Here is a 13,520-nt window from a genome sequence, read left to right as displayed (position 1 = left end):
ATACCTGGTTTAAAAAGCGAGATATACATAAGTATACTTATGTAAGTAGGAGAGATGGCCAAAGAGCGTTATTGGATTACGTGTTAATTGACAGGCGTGCGAAAGAGAGACTTTTGGATGTTAATGTGCTGAGAGGTGCAACTGGAGGGATGTCTGACTGATCATATATATATATATATATATATATATCTATATATATATATATATATATATATATATATATATATATATATATATATATATATATATATATATATATATATATATATATATATATATATATATATATATATATATATATATATATATATATATATTTGAGCACTCACTCTCATCCCCTTTGCCTTTGTACAATGGCACTATGCACGCATTCCGCCAGTCCTCAGGCACCTCACCATGAGTCATACATACATTAAATAACCTTACCAACCAGTCAACAATACAGTCACCCCCTTTTTTAATAAATTCCACTGCAATACCATCCAAACCTGCTGCCTTGCCGGCTTTCATCTTCCGCAAAGCTTTTACTACCTCTTCTCTGTTTACCAAATCATTTTCCCTAACCCTCTTACTTTGCACACCACCTCGACCAAAACACCCTATATCTGCCACTCTGTCATCAGACACATTCAACAAACCTTCAAAATACTCATTCCATCTCCTTCTCACATCACCACTACTTGTTATCACCTCCCCATTTACGCCCTTCACTGAAGTTCCCATTTGCTCCCTTGTCTTACGCACCCTATTTACCTCCTTCCAGAACATCTTTTTATTCTCCCTAAAATTTAATGATAGTCTCTCACCCCAACTCTCATTTGCCCTTTTTTTCACCTCTTGCACCTTTCTCTTGACCTCCTGTCTCTTTCTTTTATACTTCTCCCACTCAATTGCATTTTTTCCCTGCAAAAATCGTCCAAATGCCTCTCTCTTCTCTTTCACTAATACTCTTACTTCTTCATCCCACCACTGACTACCCTTTCTAAACAGCCCACCTCCCACTCTTCTCATGCCACAAGCATCTTTTGCGCAATCCATCACTGATTCCCTAAATACATCCCATTCCTCCCCCACTCCCCTTACTTCCATTGTTCTCACCTTTTTCCATTCTGTACACAGTCTCTCCTGGTACTTCCCCACACAGGTCTCCTTCCCAAGCTCACTTACTCTCACCACCTTCTTCACCCCAACATTCACTCCTCTTTTCTGAAAACCCATACTAATCTTCACCTTAGCCTCCACAAGATAATGATCAGACATCCCTCCAGTTGCACCTCTCAGCACATTAACATCCAAAAGTCTCTCTTTCGCACGCCTGTCAATTAACACGTAGTCCAATAACGCTCTCTGGCCATCTCTCCTACTTACATAAGTATACTTATGTATATCTCGCTTTTTAAACCAGGTATTCCCAATCATCAGTCCTTTTTCAGCACATAAATCTACAAGCTCTTCACCATTTCCATTTACAACACTGAACACCCCATGCATACCAATTATTCCCTCAACTGCCACATTACTCACCTTTGCATTCAAATCACCCATCACTATAACCCGGTCTCGTGCATCAAAACCGCTAACACACTCATTTAGCTGCTCCCAAAACACTTGCCTCTCATGATCTTTCTTCTCATGCCCAGGTGCATATGCACCAATAATCACCCACCTCTCTCCATCAACTTTCAATTTTACCCATATTTGTGTGAATAAATTGTACATTTCCTTTTCCATAGCCAGAGGTTGAACCATTATGTGACGTTCAATTTTTTCATTCATTTCAAGCTAAAAGTTTGTTTTCTAAATTGTTTCTTACATTTTTCATATGTATATATATGTATGTGTGTGTGTGTGTGAGTGTGTGTGTGTGTGTGTATATATATGTATATTATCCCTGGGGATAGGGGTGAAAGAATACTTCCCACGTATTCCTCGCGTGTCGTAGAAAGCGACTAGAGGGGACGGGAGCGGGGGGCCGGAAATCCTCCCCTCCTTGTATTAACTTTCTAAAATGGGAAACAGAAGAAGGAGTCACGCGGGGAGTGCTCATCCTCCTCGAAGGCTCAGAGTGGGGTGCCTAAATGTGTGTGGATGTAACCAAGATGTGAAAAAAGGAGAGATAGGTAGTATGTTTGAGGAAAGGAACCTGGATGTTTTGGCTCTGAGTGAAACGAAGCTCAAGGGTAAAGGGGAAGAGTGGTTTGGAAATGTCTGGGGAGTGAAGTCAGGGGTTAGTGAGAGGACAAGAGCAAGGGAAGGAGTAGCAATACTCCTAAAACAGGAGTTGTGGGAGTATGTGATAGAATGTAAGAAAATAAATTCCCGATTAATATGTGTGTATGTGTATATGTATATATATATATGTATATTATCCCTGGGGATAGGGGTGAAAGAATACTTCCCACGTATTCCTCGCGTGTCGTAGAAAGCGACTAGAGGGGACGGGAGCGGGGGGCAAGAAATCCTCCCCTCCTTCTATTAACTTTCTAAAATGGGAAACAGAAGAAGGAGTCACGCGGGGAGTGCTCATCCTCCTCGAAGGCTCAGAGTGGGGTGCCTAAATGTGTGTGGATATAACCAAGATGTGAAAAAAGGAGAGATAGGTAGTATGTTTGAGGAAAGGAACCTGGATGTTTTGGCTCTGAGTGAAACGAAGCTCAAGGGTAAAGGGGAAGAGTGGTTTGGGAATGTCTGGGGAGTAAAGTCAGGGGTTAGTGAGAGGACAAGAGCAAGGGAAGGAGTAGCAATACTCGTGAAACAGGAGTTGTGGGAGTATGTGATAGAGTGTAAGAAAGTAAATTCTCGATTAATATGGGTAAAACTGAAAGTTGATGGAGAGAGGTGGGTGATTATTGGTGCATATGCACCTGGGCATGAGAAGAAAGATCAAGAGAGGCAAGTGTTTTGGGAGCAGCTGAATGAGTGTGTTAGTGGTTTTGATGCACGAGACCGGGTTATAGTAATGGGTGATTTGAATGGAAAGGTGAGTAATGTGGCAGTTGAGGGAATAATTGGTATACATGGGGTGTTCAGTGTTGTAAATGGAAATGGTGAAGAGCTTGTAGATTTATGTGCTGAAAAAGGACTGATGATTGGGAATACCTGGTTTAAAAAGCGAGATATACATAAGTATACTTATGTAAGTAGGAGAGATGGCCAAAGAGCGTTATTGGATTACGTGTTAATTGACAGGCGTGCGAAAGAGAGACTTTTGGATGTTAATGTGCTGAGAGGTGCAACTGGAGGGATGTCTGACTGATCATATATATATATATATATATATATATATATATATATATATATATATATATATATATATATATATATATATATATATATATATATATATATATATATATATATATATATATATATATATATATATATTTGAGCACTCACTCTTATCCCCTTTGCCTTTGTACAATGGCACTATGCACGCATTCCGCCAATCCTCAGGCACCTCACCATGAGTCATACATACATTAAATAACCTTACCAACCAGTCAACAATACAGTCACCCCCTTTTTTAATAAATTCCACTGCAATACCATCCAAACCTGCTGCCTTGCCGGCTTTCATCTTCCGCAAAGCTTTTACTACCTCTTCTCTGTTTACCAAGTCATTTTCCCTAACCCTCTTACTTTGCACACCACCTCGACCAAAACACCCTATATCTGCCACTCTGTCATCAGACACATTCAACAAACCTTCAAAATACTCATTCCATCTCCTTCTCACATCACCACTACTTGTTATCACCTCCCCATTTACGCCCTTCACTGAAGTTCCCATTTGCTCCCTTGTCTTACGCACCCTATTTACCTCCTTCCAGAACATCTTTTTATTCTCCCTAAAATTTAATGATAGTCTCTCACCCCAACTCTCATTTGCCCTTTTTTTCACCTCTTGCACCTTTCTCTTGACCTCCTGTCTCTTTCTTTTATACTTCTCCCACTCAATTGCATTTTTTCCCTGCAAAAATCGTCCAAATGCCTCTCTCTTCTCTTTCACTAATACTCTTACTTCTTCATCCCACCACTGACTACCCTTTCTAAACAGCCCACCTCCCACTCTTCTCATGCCACAAGCATCTTTTGCGCAATCCATCACTGATTCCCTAAATACATCCCATTCCTCCCCCACTCCCCTTACTTCCATTGTTCTCACCTTTTTCCATTCTGTACACAGTCTCTCCTGGTACTTCCCCACACAGGTCTCCTTCCCAAGCTCACTTACTCTCACCACCTTCTTCACCCCAACATTCACTCCTCTTTTCTGAAAACCCATACTAATCTTCACCTTAGCCTCCACAAGATAATGATCAGACATCCCTCCAGTTGCACCTCTCAGCACATTAACATCCAAAAGTCTCTCTTTCGCACGCCTGTCAATTAACACGTAGTCCAATAACGCTCTCTGGCCATCTCTCCTACTTACATAAGTATACTTATGTATATCTCGCTTTTTAAACCAGGTATTCCCAATCATCAGTCCTTTTTCAGCACATAAATCTACAAGCTCTTCACCATTTCCATTTACAACACTGAACACCCCATGCATACCAATTATTCCCTCAACTGCCACATTACTCACCTTTGCATTCAAATCACCCATCACTATAACCCGGTCTCGTGCATCAAAACCGCTAACAAGAGTCCTGGAAAGAGGGGCAAGTATGAAGTCTGTTGGGGATGAGAGAGCTTGGGAAGTGAGTCAGTTGTTGTTCGCTGATGATACAGCGCTGGTGGCTGATTCATGTGAGAAACTGCAGAAGCTGGTGACTGAGTTTGGTAAAGTGTGTGGAAGAAGAAAGTTAAGAGTAAATGTGAATAAGAGCAAGGTTATTAGGTACAGTAGGGTTGAGGGTCAAGTCAATTGGGAAGTGAGTTTGAATGGAGAAAAACTGGAGGAAGTGAAGTGTTTTAGATATCTGGGAGTGGATCTGTCAGCGGATGGAACAATGGAAGCGGAAGTGGATCATAGGGTGGGGGAGGGGGCGAAAATTTTGGGAGCCTTGAAAAATGTGTGGAAGTCGAGAACATTATCTCGGAAAGCAAAAATGGGTATGTTTGAAGGAATAGTGGTTCCAACAATGTTGTATGGTTGCGAGGCGTGGGCTATGGATAGAGTTATGCGCAGGAGGATGGATGTGCTGGAAATGAGATGTTTGAGGACAATGTGTGGTGTGAGGTGGTTTGATCGAGTAAGTAACGTAAGGGTAAGAGAGATGTGTGGAAATAAAAAGAGCGTGGTTGAGAGAGCAGAAGAGGGTGTTTTGAAATGGTTTGGGCACATGGAGAGAATGAGTGAGGAAAGATTGACCAAGAGGATATATGTGTCGGAGGTGGAGGGAACGAGGAGAAGAGGGAGACCAAATTGGAGGTGGAAAGATGGAGTGAAAAAGATTTTGTGTGATCGGGGCCTGAACATGCAGGAGGGTGAAAGGAGGGCAAGGAATAGAGTGCATTGGAGCGATGTGGTATACAGGGGTTGACGTGCTGTCAGTGGATTGAATCAAGGCATGTGAAGCGTCTGGGGTAAACCATGGAAAGCTGTGTAGGTATGTATATTTGCGTGTGTGGACGTGTGTATGTACATGTGTATGGGGGGGGGGGGGTTGGGCCATTTCTTTCGTCTGTTTCCTTGCGCTACCTCTCAAACGCGGGAGACAGCGACAAAGTATAAAAAAAAAAAAGAAAATATATATATATATATATATATATATATATATATATATATATATATATATATATATATATATATATATATATATATTCATTTATTTATTTATTTATTATTTATTTATCAGATTGGGGAAGAGCAGTGTGGTTTCAGAAGTGGTAGAGGCTGTGTGGATCAGGTGTTTGCTTTGAAGAATGTATGTGAGAAATACTTAGAAAAGCAAATGGATTTGTATGTAGCATTTATGGATCTGGAGAAGGCATATGATAGAGTTGATAGAGATGCTCTGTGGAAGGTATTAAGAATATATGGTGTGGGAGGCAAGTTGTTAGAAGCAGTGAAAAGTTTTTATCGAGGATGTAAGGCATGTGTACATGTAGGAAGAGAGGAAAGTGATTGGTTCTCAGTGAATGTAGGTTTGCGGCAGGGGTGTGTGATGTCTCCATGGTTGTTTAATTTGTTTATGGATGGGGTGCTTAAGGAGGTGAAAGTAAGAGTTTTGGAAAGAGGGGCAAGTATGAAGTCTGTTGGGGATGAGAGAGCTTGGGAAGTGAGTCAGTTGTTGTTCGCTGATGATACAGCGCTGGTGGCTGATTCATGTGAGAAACTGCAGAAGCTGGTGACTGAGTTTGGTAAAGTGTGTGAAAGAAGAAAGTTAAGAGTAAATGTGAATAAGAGCAAGGTTATTAGGTACAGTAGGGTTGAGGGTCAAGTCAATTGGGAGGTGAGTTTGAATGGAGAAAAACTGGAGGAAGTGAAGTGTTTTAGATATCTGGGAGTGGATCTGGCAGCGGATGGAACCATGGAAGCGGAAGTGGATCATAGGGTAGGGGAGGGGGCGAAAATTCTGGGAGCCTTGAAGAATGTGTGGAAGTCGAGAACATTATCTCGGAAAGCAAAAATGGGTATGTTTGAAGGAATACTGGTTCCAACAATGTTGTATGGTTGCGAGGCGTGGGCTATGGATAGAGTTGTGCGCAGGAGGATGGATGTGCTGGAAATGAGATGTTTGAGGACAATGTGTGGTGTGAGGTGGTTTGATCGAGTAAGTAACGTAAGGGTAAGAGAGATGTGTGGAAATAAAAAGAGCGTGGTTGAGAGAGCAGAAGAGGGTGTTTTGAAATGGTTCGGGCACATGGAGAGAATGAGTGAGGAAAGATTGACCAAGAGGATATATGTGTCGGAGGTGGAGGGAACGAGGAGAAGAGGGAGACGAAATTGGAGGTGGAAAGATGGAGTGAAAAAGATTTTTGTGTGATCGGGGCCTGAACATGCAGGAGGGTGAAAGGAGGGCAAGGAATAGAGTGAATTGGAGCGATGTGGTATACCGGGGTTGACGTGCTGTTAGTGGATTGAATCAAGGCATGTAAAGCGTCTGGGGTAAACCATGGAAAGCTGTGTAGGTATGTATATTTGCGTGTGTGGACGTATGTATATACATGTGTATGGGGGTGGGTTTGGGCCATTTCTTTCGTCTGTTTCCTTGCGCTACCTCGCAAACGCGGGAGACAGCGACAAAAAAAAAAAAAAAAATTATTTATTTTGCTTTGTCACTGTCTCTCGCGTTAGCTAGGTAGCGCAAGGAAACGGACGAAAGAATGGCCCAACCCACTCACATACACATGCATATACATACACGTCCACACTCGCAACTATACATACTTATACATCTCAATGTATACATACCTATTCACGCACAGACATATACATATATATGCACATGGACATAATTCATACTATCTGCCTTTACTTATTCCCACCGCCACCCGCCACGCATGGAATAACAACACCCTCTCCCCTCATGTGTGCGAGGTAGCGCTGGGAAAAGACAACAAAGGCCCCATTCGCTCACCCTCAGTCTCTAGCTCTCATGTAATAATGCACCAAAACCACAGCTCCCTTTCCACCTCCAGGCCCTACGTAAGTTTCCATGGTTTAACCCAGACCCTTCACATGCCCTGGTTAAATCCATTGACAGCACGTCGACCCCGGTATACCACATAGTTTCATTTCACTCTATTAGTTGCATGCCTTTCACCCTCCTGCATGTTCAGGCCCCGATCACTCAAAATCTTTTTCACTCCATCTTTCCACCTCCAATTTGGTCTCCCATTTCCCCTCGTTCCCTCCACCTCTGACACATATATTCTCTTGGTCAATCTTTCCTCACTCATTCTTTCCATGTGACCAAACCATTTCAAAACACCCTCTTCAGCTCTCTCAACCACACTCTTTTTATTTCCACACATCTCTCTTACCCTTATATTACTTACTCGATTAAACCACCTCACACCACATATTGTCCTCAAGCATATCATTTCCAGCACATCCACCCTCCTGCGCACAACTCTATCCATAGCCCACGCCTCGCAACCATACAACATTGTTGGAACCACTATTCCTTCAAACATACGCATTTTTGCTTTCCGAGATAATGTTCTCGACTTCCAAATATTCTTCAAGGCTCCCAGGATATGGGCCCAATCCCCCACCCAATGATTCACTTCCGCTTCCATGGTTCCATCCGCTGCCAGATCCACTCCCAGATATCTAAAACACTTTACTTCCTAAAGTTTTTCTCCATTCAAACTTACCTCCCAATTGAATTGACCCTCAGCCCTACTGTACCTAATAACCTTCCTCTTATTCACATTTCCTCTTAACTTTCTTCTTTCACACACTTTACCAAACTCAGTCACCAGCTTCTCCAGTTTCTCACATAAATCAGCCACCAGCGCTGTTTCAGCGAACAACTGACTCACTTCCCATGCTCTCTCATCAACAACAGACTGCATACTTGCCCCTCTTTCCAAAACTCTTGCATGCACCTCCCTAACAACCCCATCCATAAACAAATTAAACAACCAGGGAGACATCACACACCCCTGCCGAAAGCATACATTCACTGAGAACCAATCACTTTCCTCTCTTCCTACACGTACACATGCCTTACATCCTCAATAAAAACTCTTCACTGCTTCTAACAACTTGCCTCCCACACCATATATTCTTAATTCGTTCCAAAGAGCATCTCTATCAACTCTATCATATGCCTTCTCCAGATCCATAAAAGCTACATACAAATCCATTTGCTTTTCTACTTATTTCTCACATACATTCTTCAAAGCAAACACCTGATGCACACATCCTCTACCACTTCTGAAACCACATTGCTCTTCCCCAATCTGATGCTCTGTACATGCCTTCACCCTCCCATATATTTTACCAGGAATACTCAACCTCTGTAATTTGAGCACTCACTCTTATCCCCTTTGCCTTTGTACAATGGCACTATGTAAGCATTTCGCCAATCCTCAGGCACTCCACCATGAATCATACATACATTAAATAACTTTACCAACCAGTCAACAATATAGTCACCCCCCAAACCTGCTGCCTTGCCGGCTTTCATCTTCCGCAAAGCTTTTACTACCTCTTCTGTGTGTACCAAATCATTTTCACTAACCCTCTCACTTTGCACACCACCTTTACCAAAACACCCTATATCTGCCACTCTATCATCAAACACATTCAACAAACCTTCAAAATACTCACTCCATCTCCTTCTCACATCACCACTACTTTTTATCACCTTCCATTAGCACCCTTCACTGAAGTTCCCGTTTGTTCCCTTGTCTTATGCACTTTATTTACCTCCTTCCAAAACATCTTTTTATTCTACCTAAAATCTAATGATACTCTCTCACCCCAACTCTCATTTGCCCTCTTTTTCACCTCTTGCACCTTTCTCTTGGCCTCTTGCCTCTTTCTTTTATACATCTCCGACTCATTTGCATTTTTTCCCTGCAAAAATCGTCCAAATGCCTCTCTCTTCTCTTTCACTAATAATCTTACTTCTTCATCCCACAACTCACTACCCTTTCTAATCAACCCACCTCCCACGCTTCTCATGCCACAAGCATCTTTTGTGCAAGCCATCACTGCTTCCCTAAATACATCCCATTCCTCCCCCACTCCCCTTACCTCCTTTGTTCTCACCTTTTTCCATTCTCTACTCAGTCTCTCCTGGTTCTTCCTCACACAAGTCTCCTTCTCAAGTTCACTTACTCTCACCACTCTCTTCACCCCAGCATTCTCTCTTATTTTCTGAAAACCCCTACAAATCTTCACCTTCGCCTCCACAAGATAATGATCAGACATCCCTCCGGTTGCACCTCTCAGCACATTAACATCCAAAAGTCTCTCTTTCGCGCGCCTATCAATTAACACGTAATTCAATAACGCTCTCTGGCCATCTCTCCTACTTACATACGTATACTTATGTATACCTCGCTTTTTAAACCAGGTATGCCCAATCACCAGTCCTTTTTCAGCACATAAATCTACAAGCTCTTCACCATTTCCATTTACAACACTGAACACCTCATGTATACAAATTATTCCCTCAACTGCCACATTACTCACCTTTGCATTCATATCACCCAACACTATAACCCGGTCTCGTGCATCAAAACCATTATCACACTCATTCAGCTGCTCCCGAAATATTTGCCTCTCATGATCTTTCTTCTCATGCCCAGGTGCATATGCACCAATAATCACCCATCTCTCTCCATCAAGTTTCAGTTTTACCCATATCAATCTAGAATTTACTTTCTTACACTATCACATACTCCCACAACTCCTGTTTCAGTAGTAGTGCTACTCCTTCCCTTGCTCTTGTCCTCTCACTAATCCCCGACTTTACTCCCAAGACATTCCCAAACCACTCTTCCCCTTTACCCTTGAGCTCCGTTTCACTCAGAGTCAAAACATACAAGTTCCTTTCCTCAAACATACTACCTATCTCTCCTTTTTTCTTATTTTGGTTACATCCACACACATTCAGACACCCCAATCTGAGCCTCCGAGGAGGATGAGCACTCCCTGCGCTACTCCTTCTTCTGTTTCCCCTTTTAGAAAGTCAAAATACAATATATATATATATATATATATATATATATATATATATATATATATATATATATATATATATATATATATATATATATATTTGTTTATGGATGGGGTTGTTAGGGAGGTAAACGCAAGAGTTTTGGAAAGAGGGGCAAGTATGAAGTCTGTTGTGGATGAGAGAGCTTGGGAAGTGAGTCAGTTGTTGTTCGCTGATGATACAGCGCTGGTGGCTGATTCATGTGAGAAACTGCAGAAGCTGGTGACTGAGTTTGGTAAAGTGTGTGAAAGAAGAAAGTTAAGAGTAAATGTGAATAAGAGCAAGGTTATTAGGTACAGTAGGGTAGAGGGTCAAGTCAACTGGGAGGTAAGTTTGAATGGAGAAAAACTGGAGGAAGTAAAGTGTTTTAGATATCTGGGAGTGGATCTGGCAGCGGATGGAACCATCGAAGCGGAAGTGGATCATAGGGTGGGGGAGGGGGCGAAAATCCTGGGAGACTTGAAGAATGTGTGGAAGTCGAGAACATTATCTCGGAAGGCAAAAATGGGTATGTTTGAAGGAATAGTGGTTCCAACAATGTTGTATGGTTGCGAGGCGTGGGCTATGGATAGAGTTGTGCGCAGGAGGGTGGATGTGCTGGAAATGAGATGTTTGAGGACAATGTGTGGTGTGAGGTGGTCTGATCGAGTAAGTAACGTAAGGGTAAGAGAGATGTGTGGAAATAAAAAGAGCGTGGTTGAGAAAGCAGAAGAGGGTGTTTCATACTTGCCCCTCTTTCCAAAACTCTTGCATTTACCTCCCTAACAACCCCATCCATAAACAGATTAAACAACCATGGAGAAATCACACACCCCTGCCGCAAACCTACATTCACTGAGAACCAATCACTTTCCTCTCTTCCTACACACACACATGCCTTACATCCTCGATAAAAACTTTTCACTGCTTCTAACAACTTTCCTCCCACACCATATACTCTTAATACCTTCCACAGAGCATCTCTATCAACTCTATCATATGCCTTCTCCAGATCCATAAATGCTACATACAAATCCATTTGCTTTTCTAAGTATTTCTCACATACATTCTTCAAAGCAAACACCTGATCCACACATCCTCTACCACTTCTGAAACCACACTGCTCTTCCCCAATCTGATGCTCTGTACATGCCTTCACCCTCTCAATCAATACCCTCCAATATAATTTGCCAGGAATACTCAACAAACTTATACCTCTGTAATTTGAGCACTCACTCTTATCCCCTTTGCCTTTGTACAATGGCACTATGCACGCATTCCGCCAATCCTCAGGCACCTCACCATGAGTCATACATACATTAAATAACCTTACCAACCAGTCAACAATACAGTCACCCCCTTTTTTAATAAGTTCCAATGCAATACCATCCAAACCTGCTTCCTTGCCGGCTTTCATCTTCCGCAAAGCTTTCACTACCTCTTCTCTGTTTACCAAATCATTTTCCCTAACCCTCTCACTTTGCACACCACCTCGAACAAAACACCCTATATCTGCCACTCTATCATCAAACACATTCAACAAACCTTCGAAATACTCACTCCATCTCCGTCTCACATCACCACTACTTGTTATCACCTCCCCATTTGCGCCCTTCACTGAAGTTCCCATTTGCTCCCTTGTCTTACGCACTTTATTTACCTCCTTCCAGAACATCTTTTTATTCTCCCTAAAATTTAATAATACTCTCTCACCCCAACTCCCATTTGCCCTTTTTTTCACCTCTTGCACCTTTCTCTTGACCTCCTGTCTCTTTCTTTTATACATCTCCCACTCAATTGCATTTTTTCCCTGCAAAAATCGTCCAAATGCCTCTCTCTTCTCTTTCACTAATACTCTTACTTCTTCATCCCACCACTCAATACCCTTTCTAATCAACCCACCTCCCACTCTTCTCATGCCACAAGCATCTTTTGCGTAATCCATCACTGATTCCCTGAATACATCCCATTCCTCCCCCACTCCCCTTACTTCTATTGTTCTCACCTTTTTCCGTTCTGTACTCAGTCTCCCCTGGTACTTCCTCACACAAGTCTCCTTCCCAAGCTCACTACTCTCACCACCCTCTTCACCCCAACATTCACTCTTCTTTTCTGAAAACCCATACAAATCTTCACCTTAGCCTCCACAAGATAATGATCAGACATCCCTCCAGTTGCACCTCTCAGCACATTAGCATCCAAAAGTCTCTCTTTCGCACGCCTGTCAATTAACACGTAATCAAATAACGCTCTCTGGCCATCTCTCCTACTTACATAAGTATACTTATGTATATCTCGCTTTTTAAACCAGGTATTCCCAATCATCAGTCCTTTTTCAGCACATAAATCTACAAGCTCTTCACCATTTCCATTTACAACTCTGAACACCCCATGTATACCAATTATTCCCTCAACTGCCACATTACTCACCTTTGCATTCAAATCACCCATCACTATAACCCGGTCTCGTGCATCAAAACCGGTAACACACTCATTCAGCTGCTCCCAAAACACTTGCCTCTCATGATCTTTCTTCTCATGCCCAGGTGCATATGCACCAATAATCACCCAACTCTCTCCATCAACTTTCAGTTTTACCCATATTAATCGAGAATTTACTTTCTTACATTCTATCACATACTCCCACAACTCCTGTTTCAGGAGTATTGCTACTCCTTCCCTTGCTCTTGTCTTCTCACTAATCCCTGACTTTACTCCCCAGACATTCCCAAACCACTCTTCCCCTTTACCCTTGAGCTTCGTTTCACTCATAGCCAAAACATCCAGGTTCCTTTCCTCAAACATACTACCTATCTCTCCTTTTTTCACATATATATATATATATATTTATATATATATATATATATACATATATATATATATATATATATATATATATATATATAT

General features: G+C 42.0%; 1 protein-coding gene across 1 annotated transcript in view; it reads left to right on the top strand.

Moving 5' to 3' along the window:
• The window catches only part of LOC139755697 (uncharacterized), a 705,696-nt gene that overhangs the window by 498,507 nt on the left and 193,669 nt on the right, over positions 1–13,520 (top strand). The window lies entirely within an intron of this gene.

Source organism: Panulirus ornatus, chromosome 19 (assembly GCF_036320965.1).
Source record: "Panulirus ornatus isolate Po-2019 chromosome 19, ASM3632096v1, whole genome shotgun sequence".
In the NCBI taxonomy this organism is placed as follows: Eukaryota; Metazoa; Arthropoda; class Malacostraca; order Decapoda; family Palinuridae; genus Panulirus; species Panulirus ornatus.
Note: the sequence above shows the minus strand (reverse complement) of the source record. Positions and strands in the feature narration are given on the sequence as shown.